The sequence below is a fragment of the Schistocerca serialis genome, chromosome 1 (genome assembly GCF_023864345.2).
Source record: "Schistocerca serialis cubense isolate TAMUIC-IGC-003099 chromosome 1, iqSchSeri2.2, whole genome shotgun sequence".
In the NCBI taxonomy this organism is placed as follows: domain Eukaryota; kingdom Metazoa; phylum Arthropoda; class Insecta; order Orthoptera; family Acrididae; genus Schistocerca; species Schistocerca serialis.
This window is the reverse complement of record NC_064638.1, coordinates 1,090,403,516-1,090,418,206: the sequence shown is the minus strand read 5'-3', so window position 1 is coordinate 1,090,418,206 and position 14,691 is coordinate 1,090,403,516. Positions and strand designations below refer to the sequence as shown.

At 42.6% G+C, this 14,691-nt stretch overlaps 1 protein-coding gene across 1 annotated transcript in view; it reads right to left on the bottom strand.

Annotated features, from left to right (window-relative positions):
• The window catches only part of LOC126455580 (short transient receptor potential channel 4-like), a 274,268-nt gene that overhangs the window by 65,371 nt on the left and 194,206 nt on the right, over positions 1–14,691 (bottom strand). The gene's annotated exons all lie outside the window — the stretch shown is intronic.

Below are 14,691 nucleotides of genomic sequence, written 5' to 3'. Positions count from 1 at the left end.
TTATGGTTACAATCTAAAATGTACAGGGCTATTACAAATGATTGAAGCGATTTCATAAATTCACTGTAGCTCCATTCATTGACATATGGTCACGACACACTACAGTTACGTAGAAAAACTCATAAAGTTTTGTTCGGCTGAAGCCGCACTTTAGGTTTCTGCTGTCAGAGCGCTTGAGAGAGCAGTGAGGCAAAATGGTGACAGGAGCCGAGAAAGCATATGTCGTGCTCGAAATGCACTCACATCTGTCAGTCATAACAGTGCAACGACACTTCAGGACGAAGTTCAACAAAGATACACCAACTGCTAACTCCATTTGGCGATAGTATGCGCAGTTTAAAGCTTCTGGATGCCTCTGTAAGGAGAAATCAACGGGTCGGCCTGCAGTGAGCGAAGAAACGGTTGAACGCGTGCGGACAAGTTTCACGCGTAGCCCGCGGAAAATTGGCTCGTGCCACAACTGGAGACCGACAGCGCCGACTTCATCTTTCAACAGGATGGTGCCCCACCGCACTTCCATCATGATGTTCGGCATTTCTTAAACAGGAGATTGGGAAACCGATGGATCGGTCGTGGTGGAGATCATGATCAGCAATTCATGTCATGGTCTCCACGCTCTCCCGACTTAACCCCATGCGATTTCTTTCTGTGGGGTTATGTGAAAGATTCAGTATTTAAACCTCCTCTACCAAGAAAAGTGCCAGAGTTGCGAGCTCGCATCAACGATGCTTTCGAACTCATTGATGGGGAGATGCTGCGCCGAGGGTGGGAGGAACTTGATTATCGGCTTGATGTCTGCTGAATCACTAAAGGGGCACATATCGAACATTTGTGAATGCCTAAAAAAACTTTTTGAGTTTTTGTACGTGTGTGCAAAGAATTGTGAAAATATCTCAAATAATAAAGTTATTGTAGAGCTGTGAAATCGCTTCAATCATTTGTAGTAACCCTGTATATACACACGTAGTAGCATACACAATAAATGCATATAACAGCTTGCACAGTATAGTCACAGTCTAACATAAAAGTCGTGACACTGCTGTAAAAGTTGTTATCGTTTGACAGCTGAAGCGACACTAGTGCTCCAAGCAGCGAGACAGGAGTACGTCAGATGCATTGTAAGCATAATGTTTGTTTTGCGTCTCTTTCCTACGATATTTACGAGATATTTCAATTATTTTTTTGCCTCCAAGAGTTTGTGTAATATCAAAAGACACAAATGTTACCAAAAATGATTCTAAAGTAATTGCAAGTAGGCATTACGTTGTTTGGGAGAGGACACCAGACAGTGAGGTCATCGGTCTCATCAGATTAGGGAAGAACAGGGAAGGAAGTCGGCCGTGCGCTTTCAAAGGAACCATCCCGGCATTTGCCTGGAGCGATTTACGGAAACCACAGAAAACCTAAATCAGGATGGCTGGACGTGGGATTGAACCATCGTCCTCCCGAATAAATTGCAAGTAGGCATAAAAATCTTGACTCCAGTGGCAAGTTACAACACATTCATTAAGAAACACTTGTGATGCTGGATAGAACTGCAGATTACAAACTTGACATCAATGGAATATAAACACATCGATTCACACGTAAGAAACACAGGTATGCACCTCTACGTGCAAAAGGAATTGACGCCCCATTTGTTGTTCTGTAGGCCTACTGTGTTTTAGCCATTGTCATCTGTTGCTACAAGTACGAGTTTCATCTTTATATTATTCTAATTGGGACAAGCAACTGCTAAATAGTGGGAAAAATATTCGCTTTCACGATCGCGCCCAACTCAACAATTTTGCTTATGGATCGATTGGCGCGCCGCTGGCGCAGTAGGCAACAAAATCGAGGCGAAGTGTTGCAACTGTTATCTTAGGCCGGTATTACACTATCAAATTTCTTTGTCAAAGATCTTTGATGTGGTGCTAAAAAGGGGTATTACACTGTCATCATATCTTTCGTCAAAGTTGAAGATGGCTGACAACAACAACAACAACTTGTTATTAACCACAGCAGTTTTATGTAGCACAATTGCACTGTTTGCACATGTGGAAGAGAAGTGGGGAAAAAAAAGGAAACTTACCTGGGCGAAGCCGTGGGTTTCACAACGGGATAAAACCATTCAACAAAACTTGTTACATGAGCTTATAGTGGAGGACGTCGAGTCTTACATAAGGATGGATGAGCATACATTTCAGTATGTGCTCAGTGGAGTGCATCCTCTTATCACAAAGCACAATATTCACTTAAGAACTGCTATATCTGCAGAAGACAGGCTCACTAACACTCCGATTCCTTCCTACACGAGAGAGTTACTCTAGCTTGCAGTACAGCACTCGAATACCACAGTAAACATTAACGAAAATAATACCTGAAACGTGTGCAGCAATTTATGAAGCACCAAAGGACCAATGTTTGAAGGTAAATAAATGTTCAATACACTTTATGTGAATTAAGAACTATTTTTATTTTATGAACACAGCAATTACAATTGGTGTCCGAAAACTACAAAATTAATAGGAATGGATGAAGCTGATGAGGCGTTTTACAACGTGAGGCATCCTGAGTGCAAAAGTAGTATATACAGGGTGTTACAAAAAGGTACGGCCAAACTTTCAGGAAACATTCCTCACACACAAATAAAGAAAAGATGTTATGTGGACATGTGTCCGGAAACGCTTAATTTCCATGTTAGAGCTCGTTTTAGTTTCGTCAGTATGTACTGTACTTCCTCGATTCACCGCCAGTTGGCCCAATTGAAGGAAAGTAATGTTGACTTCGGGGCTTGTGTTGACATGCGACTCATTGCTCTACAGTACTAAAGTGCGCGTCGTTTATGTTGGCGGCCGAGTTTAGGTTCGTTCTGCGCATCTGGCGTCACAAAACACAGTCAGCCAATGAACAGAGAACGACGTTGCCAGATCTCGACTGCAGTGCAGAGCATGGACAAGTGTCTTCAGTTTTAAAAACGTTCAATCATAAATAAAGTAATAGAACAAAAGCAATGTCTTGATAGCAGACTTTCTTTTATAGAAAGTTTGGAAAAAGCATTCTTTATACCAATAGCTTCATATTCTATTAATTAATTAAACCAAACAAGCAATAAGACTCCTAATTCAGGCGATAGCAAGGAAAGGTGTTTGTATCAATCTCACGAACCGCTTTTTTGCAACAAAGAACAGCGGTAATTGTTTATTTCCTATTGTACTTCGACGAAGCGTGAGTAATTCATAGTCATACCAACAGTTTTTGTCAGTACTTTGCGTGACTTGTTAGAGTCCTCATGACATGCCGTACATAGACGAGCTGCATTAGCGTAATGGTTAAGATGTTGGGCTTCTATGCCAAAGGTTATGACTTCAAGCCTTGTGCAGTGCGCAATATTTTCATTGTTTGAAAACAATATGGAAGTGCATTACTTCACGAATTATATTCGTTTGAATGCAATTTTTTGAAATTTCTAGTGCTTTGTCTCTTCATTAACCCTTTCGCTGCTGCAGACACGTGCTCCCCGCATTCCGCGCTGTGCGCGATTTTGTCATCACTGCACTGCTCGCCTGTGCAGACACATGGTGTTCCCACTGCTTTGACACACTTATCATTCGATTTCACAAAAACTATTTGGCCCAAAAACTTGATTTTTACACGTCTTCTTGACTGATACCTTCCCCCCTCAACTTTTACCTCTGCAAACTCTTCAAAATTTCGTGCAATGGTTTACAATATTTAATGCTGCATAATAACTGCGTTGAACATCGAAACAAAATTAAGTCATTTATGGGGGGAAGGTATCAGTCAAGAAGACATGTAAAAATCTAATTTTTGGGTCAAATAGTTTTTGTAGAATCGAATGCTAAGTGTGTCAAAGCAGTCGGAACACGATGTGTCTGCACAGGCGAGGAGTGCAGTGACAAAATCGCGCACAGTGCGGAATGCAGGGAGCACGTCTTTGTAGCAGCGAAAGGGTTAATGCGGCCGTGGCGGCTTTACTTCACGAACTGCGCGCTCCCCCCTAAACGTAAGCTTGCGAACTATACTATACCATGGCGCTGCTTCTATTGGCGCGTGCGTCGTGTGCAACTGGCAACGCAGCAATCTCCCGCGTCTGGGCGGGCATGCGCGAGCCGCCAAGATAAAAGAATTGAACTATAGTATCAAGCACATCAGTACATAGCATCAACAGGTTAGTGTTCATCACGAACGTGGTTTTGCAGTCAGTGCAATGTTTACAAATTCGGAGATGGCAGATGCCCATTTGTATAATGGATTAACACGGGGCAATAGCCGTGGCGCGGTACTTTTGTATCGAGACAGATTTCCAGAACGAAGGTGTCCCGACAGGAAGACGTTCGAAGCAATTGATCGCGGTCTTAGGGAGCACGGAACATTCCAGCCTATGACTCGCGACTGGGGAAGACCTAGAACGCGAGGACACTTGCAATGGACGAGGCAATTCTTCGTGCAAGTTGACGATAACCCTAATGTCAGCGTCAGAGAAGTTGCTGCTGTACAAGGTAACGTTGACGACGTCACTGTATGGAGAGTGCTAGGGGAGAACCAGTTGTTTCCGTACCATGTACAGCGTGTGCAGGCACTATCAGCAGCTGATTGGCCTCCACGGGTACACTTCTGCGAATGGTTCATCCAACAATGTGTCAATCCTCATTTCAGTGCAAATGTTCTCTTTGCGGATGAGGCTTCATTCCAACATGATCAAATTGTAAATTTTCACAATCAACATGTGTGGGCTGACGAGAATCCGCACGCAATTGTGCAATCACGTCATCAACACAGATTTTCTGTGAACGTTTGGGCAGGCATTGTTGGTCATGTCTTGAATGGGCCCCATATTCTTCCACCTATGCTCAATGGAGCACGTTATCATGATTTCATACGGGATAGTCTACCTGTGCTGCTAGAACATGTGCCTTTACAAGTACGACACAACATGTGGTTCATGCACGATGGAGCTCCTGCACATTCCAGTCGAAGTGTTCGTACGCTTCTCAACAACAGATTCGGTGACCGATGGATTGGTAGAGGCGGACCAATTCCATGGCCTCCACGCTCTCCTGACCTCAACCCTCTTGACTTTCATGTATGGGGGCATTTGAAAGCTCTTGTCTATGCAATCCCGGTGCCAAATGTAGAGACTCTTCGTGCTCGTATTGTGGACGGCTGTGATACAATACGCCATTCTCCAGGGCTGCAACAGCGCATCAGGTATATCATGCAACGGAGGGTGGATGCATGTATCCTCGCTAACGGAGGACATTTTGAACATTTCCTGTAACAAAGTGTTTGAAGTCACGCTGGTACGTTCTGTTGCTGTGTGTTTCCATTCCATGATTAATGTGATTTGAAGAGAAGTAATAAAATGAGCTCTAACATGGAAAGTAATCGTTTCCGGACACATGTCCACATAACATATTTTCTTTCTTTGTGTGTGGGGAATGTTTCCTGAAAGTTTGACCGTACCTTTTTGTATATATATATATATATATATATATATATATATATATATATATATATATAGAGAGAGAGAGAGAGAGAGAGAGAGAGAGGCGGACGGTTGTGCATGTCGAGATGTCGCATGCAGCTAATCCCACCTGTCCATAAAATACTGCTGCAAACCATGAATGGTGCCTATTGTGAATTCTTTACCACCCACATTCTCCATCTCTCGCAGTTCAGCTGCCATGTGGGTGACAAGGGCACTATAGCGGTCTTCTTGGATAAGCTGGGGCTGAGGCCGATTTCTGGCCATATCAGCCACAGCCTTCAACGTGAATTTACAGGCCCTTCTTTCTGTAATCCACATTTTCAAATTTGAAAGCCTACTTCTTTCAAATTTCCAGAAACCAAGAAACAAGTATTAGAGTACTAATGCCTATTGCACGTTTTCAGAAACCAAATCACTTTCTATACTACTCATAGAAAAAATACGTAACTCACTATACCTTCCATACAGCGACTAAGTTTTCAGTCACAACAAAAAATTTCGTCCTTATGCCATTGACATTTCGGAAATGTTGAAGTATGATGCAAGCATTTGTCAGGATTCTCCATCGTCACAGAATTCTTGGAATGTCATATGGCTTTAGATATACGACAAGAATTTGGATAAAACAAGCTTACTGCACAAGTAAGCAAATACATGAATGTAAACAAAACACAGCAGTTACACAACATATGTAAAACATATACACCAATAATCAATCTTTTTTGTGGTATGTGCATGTGTCTGTACCAGATAGAATTCCGAAAAGAGATTCGGTAATTGTATAGCTCTTTGCCTCCCATGCCATCGCAGTGACATTGCGATTTTTGTGGTTTCTCATATTAAGATTCCACAGATGTATTTCTTGCTGGTAAGCTCCAAAACTCAAGAACTTGCGCGTTACTCCACGTAATGTTAATGAAGGTATGGGTGGAACAGGGTGAGGATTGTACAAGCGAGTATATTCACTAATATGGCAAAGTTCAAAAGTCATAGAGAATATAGCTTTTCCTAAGAGAACTAAGTGTTCCACATCGCTTGATATATTGAGATACCTGCCCAAGGCATGCGATATTGGCTTTCCGCGTAGACTGCTGGCGAAACGGCATGACATCATTAGCAATGCAGCAAGTGAGAACCGGGAAGCGTGAATACTACACGTGCACGGTTAATGCAAACATTCAGATCCGTGAGTTGAAATAAGTAGAATGCAGTTGCTTGTTACCTGTTCTTCTCGCTGGTCGATTTGTTCAAAAATGGCTCTGAGCACTATGCGACTTAACTTCTGAGGTCATCAGCCGCCTAGAACTTAGAACTAATTAAACCTTACTAGCCTAAGGACATCACACACATCCATGCCCGAGGCAAGATTCGAACCTGCGACCGTAGCGGTCGCTCGGCTCCAGACTGTAGCGCCTAGAACCGCACGGCCACTCCGGCCGGCGGTCGATGTGTAGTAGAAATCGTTGTGCTATTGCTGAATGCAAAGATGCTTTTTATGAAACTGCGGATGTCGTTTACCTCCGATATCCGAAAGATAAGAGAACGACAGCGCATATTGGTGTCACACTGTAAAACAACTGATCCTGTTAATGTGAATAATGCAATGACCTGTTGAGATCATTTCCTCCCCAAAGATTATGAATGAGAATTAAAAAAGGAGCGTTTGGTGTTTTTCTTGAGATAATTGAAGGGCGACTTTTTGCCATCACAAAAAATCCAAATTGCATCGAGATGAACCAAACTTGTCGCAAGCACTAGCAAGGACAACGTACATGCCAGATATTCATTCTCTTTAGAAACATTTTCTACGTACTATCGACTTTGGACCTATTCGCACATTCTTTTTCACCGCCGATGTGAAAAGGAAGAGTACGCCGTCTGTTTTACAAGTTTTATCTCTGAAGAAAATTAAATTAGATCAGTCGACCAGCACAAAGCTAGTCTTGACCCGCATGTTACTGCTAAACGCGAAATAGGTTAAAAACTAAGACACAACTGCTAAGGAGAGAAAACTATGCTTTGAAAAGCAGTAACAGGTGGTGCGACCAAAAACTCTGAAAATATTAGAAACATAATAGAAACATTAGGTGCAAAGTGGGAGGCGCTGTGCACTGCGGTGTATGGAGCAATTGGACCAGCGTACGGCGTCGCAGGCCATGTAGAAGCTCCGCCGGCGACGGAACCGTTGGCTGTACAAAGCTGTTAAAAGTACTGAGCCTTAAACTGTGGTCCGTTGTCTGTAACCAATACTTCAGGCGAAACTTCCAAGCAAGAAATAGATGACAGAGCTGTTATGGTACTGTGCGATGTAGTAGAGTTCATGGGCACTGAAAACGGATATTGACTACAAGAGTCCACAACAATAAGCCAACGAGTGTTCCAAAAGGGACCAGTAAAGTCAATATGCACTTGTTGTCTCGGTGATTGAGACTTTGGCCAAGCTGAAAACATTTGCAGCGGGGCCGACAGATTCTCAGCATAAGCGTGACCTATTGACGTCATCTTGCCCGGGCGAGTACAGTGCCGACACGCTAACTGTTTTGTGTGTACAATCTCCCAATATCATTGTTGGAGCAACTGCAAAACATATTTTTGGAACACTTTAGGAATTAGCACACAGGATTGTCCAGAATCATTTTGCAATAAAATCACATCGTCCTGGACGGAAAGGCTATGCCAACGAGCAAAATATCGGGACACAAGAAAATTTGAATGTTTTTCACTGAACGATGCCAAGCAGTGTGGATGTAGAGCAGCAAAATGTTCGAGTCATGGTCTGCTTCTGTTGCCTGTGCAGTTTTCCTTTAGTTCAGTGGAGGAGTCTGTATAAAAGTTCAGTGCCCTGCGCATTAATATGACAACAAGATGTGGCAGCAGCATCGAATTCAGAATTAGGACTAAAAGGAAGGTGAGACAGAGAGTCAGTGTTTACATGCTTTGACGTTCGCCGGTACAATATTTCGTACTGACACTGTGACAATAACAAAGCCCAACGTTGCAGCTTTTGAGCCGTTAATTGTGGGACAGGTTTGGATCGATGAAAGAAAGACTGAAGTTGTTTATGGTCCGTCACTAGATACAACTTCTGACCAAACAGATAATGGTGAAATTTGTCACGCCATAGATAATAGCGAACGCTTCCTTCTCGATTTGGGATTAGTTACGTCGAATCTTGGTAAATAGAAGCGAAAGCGATCGACCTGTCCTGTGAACCAAATCTTGCGAGAGCACAGCTCTGATTCCGTACGAAAAAGTGTCCACCGCTAAAACGGGATCGTAATGAACAAGGCTTCTGTCACTCAACAAGGCATTTTTACGTTTCTGGATTGCATCCTGACACTCTTTGGTCCAAACAAAAGGCACATTCTTCCGGCGCAAACGATGTAACGGAGGTGCGGCCTGGGCTGCGTTAGATAAAGACCGGACGTAATGGTCCTACTTCCCGAGAACTGATTGCAATTCCGACACGCTCCGGATGGCCAGTAAAGGTGAGTGAAGGGGATGAAAACCTTTCCTATGATAAACGTGGCTTAAGTACTGAATTTCAGACTGAAGAAAGGCACATTTATCCAGGCGACACTTCAAACCTGCAGCTGACAGCACTTGAAAAAGCGTAAGAAGGTTACTGATATGTTCCTCCGGTGTACGTCCTGACACCACAGTATTGTCCAAGTAATTTGAACAGAATGGGATTATTGCAGTAAGCTGTTTTGAGTAGCATTGGAATTTGGCAGGCGCAAAAGTGCTGCCAAAGGTTAAGGGCAAAAATTTGAACAACAATAAATGTCTGTTGACCACAAACACTTTCGACTCCTCATCTAGCGCAATTTGCAAATACGCATCGCGTAGGTCAATTTTTGAAAAATAGCACCTGCACCAAGCCTGTCCATTAATTATTGAGGGGGAGGCAATGGATAAGTATCAATTATTGTTTGTGGATTCACAATGGATTTAAAGTCAACACAAAGACGAGGCCTTCCAGAACGCTTTGGTAAGATGACTAAGGGAGAAGCCCATTGACTAGCCTGGAGAGGAGCAATAACACCATTGTCTTGCCATTCTTTTAAGTTCACTTGCAGCTTTGTCTCTAGGGGCATGAGGGATCGCACGTACCCAAAAAACTTAGGTTGCATTGTCCTTCATTGTAACATGCATCACTAAGTTATTTGCTCTGCCAAGTCCTTCAGAAAATAGATCAGGAAACTCCTCAATCGAGTAATACTGTTTTTTGAGCTGACAGAAGCAATAGAAAGTATATTGTCTTGAATATGGAGACCAAACAAATCAAATGAATCTAATCCAAAAATATTTTCAGAGTCTCTCAAACACAAAATTGTGAATGTCATTGTTGTGATGTGAGACTGCAATGTGGTAGGCAAACTACATGTACCAAGCATTGGAATGTCCTGACCCTTATACACAGTAAATCGCGTGCAAGATTTTGTTAACTCTGGCAAGCCCGATGGTTCATAAGTGGCACGATTAAGCAATATACCAGAAGCGCCGGTGTTTAATTGAAGTCGCACACAGCGTCTGACAGTGACTAAGTTCAGAAACATTTTGTTTGGCCGTCATTGCATAGCACTTGGGTGGCGTGAAGGCACATCCTGAATTTGGTCGTTACTAGTACCAGTAGCCGGTTTAGGAAAAACTACATTCACTGAGTGAGGCGATGCTCTGCACTTGCGAGGGCGAACGTGGGAAGAGTTCATTTTCTATTGCAAGCATACAGACTGTACATGACATGGCTTTCCACAGGCAAAGCAAGTCGCGTTTTCTGGAGAGCAATGTTGTCTTTTATGTGTGGGAAAGCAGCGGAGACACGATTTCGCAGCAAATACACGTGTTGACACTTTTTTACTCTGGCCATAGCACGGTGGTCTGTTTGCGCATGGTGGGTGGTTGCAAGGCCATATCTGAAACTTCCTGGCAGACTAAAACTGTGTGCCGGACCGTCGAACTCGGGATCTTTGCCTTTCGCAAGCAAGTGCTCTACCATCTGAGCTACCCAAGCACGACTCACGCCTCGTCCTCACAGCTTTACTTCTGCCAGTACCTCGTCTCCTACCTTCCAAACTTTACAGAAGCTCTCCTGCGAACCTTGCAGAACTAGCACTCCTGAAAGAAAGGATATTGCGGAGACATGGTTTAGCCACAGCCTGGGGGATGTTTCCAGAATGAGATTTTCACTCTGCAGCGGAGTGTGCGCTGATATGAAACTTCCTGGCAGATTAAAACTGTGTGCCCGACCGAGACTCGAACTCGGGACCTTTGCCTTTCGCAGGCAAGTGCTCTAACATCTGAGCTACCCAAGCACGACTCACAACCCGTCCTCACAGCTTTACTTCCGCCAGTACCTCGTCTCCTGCTTTCCAAACTTCACAGAAGCTCTCCTGCGAACCTTGCAGAACTAAAGCTGTGAGGAGGGGTCGTGAGTCGTGCTTGGGTATCTCAGATGGTAGAGCACTTGTCCGTGAATGGCAAAAATCCCGAGTTCGAGTCTCGGTCCGGCACACAGTTTTAATCCGCCAGGAAGTTTCATATCAGCGCAAACTCTTCTGCAGAGTGAAAATCTCATTCAAGGCCATACATGTTTGTCACTTTGCGTTGCACTGCAAATGGGAGCTGTCTAAAAGTTTTCTCACAGCACTATCACTTTAGTCTTGATGTTCAATAATTTATATTACTTGTTTCAAAGTAGGATCAGGATGTTTGAGAATTTGTTGACGAAACCTACTGTGTAGCACACTGTAAGTAATTGCATCACGAATCATTGCGTCGCTATAATACTGTCCACAGCTGCATTGAAAACGACACTGTTGCGTCAAATCCTGAAGTTCAGTGGCACACCGACAGTGTGTCTATTCTGGCTTTTTCGGCAATTAGAGGAACTTGTAACAACCTGCAGCAACCTGTACCTGATCCACGTAATAATCGATGAGGGCGGAAACTAAATCTTCAAAAGTTAGCAATTCTGGCCTACTAGTCGGGAATAGCTTCTGAGCAAGACTGTAAGCTCCTGTACCGGCCGTTGACAAGAAATAAAGTTTCACAGTACCTTACACTTGATGTGTGGCACAATGAGCATCGAACTGAATGTAGTACTCGTTCCATTCCTCTTGTTGTTCACTGAAAGCTTGGAACGATGGAATGGATGGAGGTAGTGGCGTTGATGCAGCAGTAGCGTGTGCATTAATGAGCTGCTGGATTGCCGTCATCAACTGTGACGTTTGGTGGTTCTGAAACTGAATAAACTGCATTAGATGAAAGCCAGCAGGAACCGGAGGCGTTGGCACAGGTGGTGCAGGAGGCAGGTTAGAGGTGATGATAATGAGAGGAGTGCCAGAACAAAGCAGTTATGGGTAAATTAAATAAATAGTGGAAACGTTGCGGCTAGTCTGCAAGAAATAACACAATTAGTAGCAACGCACCTCTGAAAGAAACGAGAAATATTAGTGACGCTCTGTGACAGAGCGTAGAGTGAAGGCAGCGTTGGTTCTGTAATCCTTGTCGCCAGACGTAGTGTCGGCTTCTTTGGAAGTCAGTATCAACACAAACAAGGAAGGAGAGAATGAATCCAAAATGACCAGTACATAACACCTGAAGATTAATAGAAAACTTTATTTCTATTAAGGGAAGAAACAATACTTAGCTTCCTGTGCTTCGTACTTGCAAGTACTTTACTCTCTATTACTACTCACAGGCGGAGGCTAAATAACATCTTCCTATTATTCAGTTTCTAAGATCGTGACCGAACTAGGACCGACCGGCGATGACAGAGAGCGCAGAGCCCAGTTTTCCTGGAGGTGTGGCACTGCCCGCTCTTGCCTTTTGGTGTCGTTTTGCAGCGCTGCGCTGGTCGGCGTGCAGTTGATGCTTTAGGACTGCATACAAGTATCAATCAGCCAAAGCAGCTCCATACAACTCTAAAAATTATTGGGAAATTGAAATTGAAGTTTTTCGAGCAATTCGAAGATCCTAAAGCAAGACTGACGTTTTGATAGGCAGTATGGATATGTGGTAGAACGTGTGCGTGCAACATAGGTGGCATGCGTTCAGTTACTGGCTGCAGTAAACTTGTAAACAAAGGTGTATGTTCTACCAGCATTTCTGTGAAGCGTAAAATACATAAAGATGAAAAATAGTATAACTTGTAATGTCTCCTTAATTTAAAGTATCTTTATTAACGATATTTTATAAAAGACCAGTAATTAGGAATTTATATTTACCACGAAAACCAAATTTTTAGTGCCATACCTAATTAGAAGGGAGAAGACGTTGATTTTCAAGAAAAATGACAATTAGGTACGTGTTAATGAACATGTATTTGATGAATTTTATATTTAATTGACGTAGGTATTCGAAATAAACGAAAAAATGAGCAAAACAATCTCCATCCTTATTTCCTGGAAATTCTCGTAGAACATGCATTTTTGTACAAACATTTGCATCGGCTTGGAATCGAACCCAGCCATCTCTAGCCATTCACGAGGGAGCTGGCCACTACCACCGTGCCGCGCTGCCTGTCGAAAGAGCGACGTTGCCTCAGGCTATTAAAGACGCTTGGGAAACATCAAAGTCAATTTTCTCGAGAATTTTTGTGAGCTGCATCGAACTGCTTCGGGAAATTGGTATTTAAGTTCTGAACATTATGTACCACAAATACAAAAAACTAGCTGAAAGACGTGGCATGGGAGAAAGCATGAGTACTATTCTAAAAATGAGATGCATACAGATGTATATCTCATTAAGTACATTACGAATGCAGATATCATTTAGTGTGCTAGTTTGGTCGCGGTGCGTGGCAGCGGATGAGTGTGGTGGCCAAAATTCTGCGAAATGTGGAGGAATAAATTCTCTTAGGTAAAGCTAGATAATATATGACTTACGAACTTTATGGACATATGGAAACGTTCTCATAGTTTCATTCACGATGCAGTGTAATGGTGATAGAATTCTCAACGTGTTTCAACCATACTGTCGGCGGTTGAAGTGGGTGATAGTGGTTAGCAGATAACATAGATTGCGATGTGGAACACTTAATTCTCTTAGAAGAAACTATATTCTCTACGACTTTTGAACTTTACCATATTAGTGAATATATTCGCTTATACAATCGCAACCTTGTTCCATCCATACTCGCATTAACATTATGTTACGCTGACACACTCGGTAGCCACTATATATTCGGAAATAAAGAGCCAAATATTCGTGAAAAGAGATAATATGAATTTTGTTGTTGCTCGTTTCAGTCGCAGCAACTTAAAGCTGTCCTCTTAGGTTCCTGCCTAGCCACATACTCGGAAATCGCTAAATATTTATTTTATCCTTCGCTATTGGGTAATATTGCAGAACGTACTTGCAATAAATTCGTAAGAAAGTAACGGAACATGTTAACAACACTGACATAAAATAAATGCATGTAATGGGATGCGAACCAAGCCAAAAACGACGTTCTTCATTACGCTAGCAGTTAACCGTACAATATTTAACTCTGGTCTTGGTTATCATATTCTATCTTGAAGGCTTGTATCGTTGATGCGTTATCAAGTAACATTTAATGTTTATGGTGATGTCTCTGTGATAAATTTTCAATGCTCCGTTACACGGCATACTGCAAATTATAAAACAAGTGTGTTTCATCCTTAGACCGATATTACAGAATCCTATTTCTTTGACAAATAAATGTGATCAAATATTCGTCAAATTTCTTTTACAAAGATCTTTGAAGCGACGCTAAAAAGGGGTATTACGCTGTCGTCATATTTTCCGTCAAAATTCAAGATGACGGACAACAACAACTCGTTACTATGCGCTACAGTTGCTTTTACCACAATTGCAATGTGTGTGTGCATTTGGAAGATAAGCGGCGGAAAAAAAGGAAACATATTCGGGTGAAGCCGTGGGATTTTCATCGAGATAATAAAAGCATTCAGCAAAATGTCTTACGAGAGCTGCAAGTAGAGGACGCCAAGTCTTACATAAATTACTTACGAATGGATGAGAGTGCATTTCAGTATTTGCTCAGTAAAGTGGCTTCTTATATTACAAAACAGAATACTCAGTTCAGAAATGCTACATATGTACAAGACAGGCTCACCCACTGCGATTTCTTGCTACAGTATAGATAGAGCTATTGCAGCTTACAATACATCACTCCAGTACCACAGAACACATTAACCAAAACAATTCAAGATACG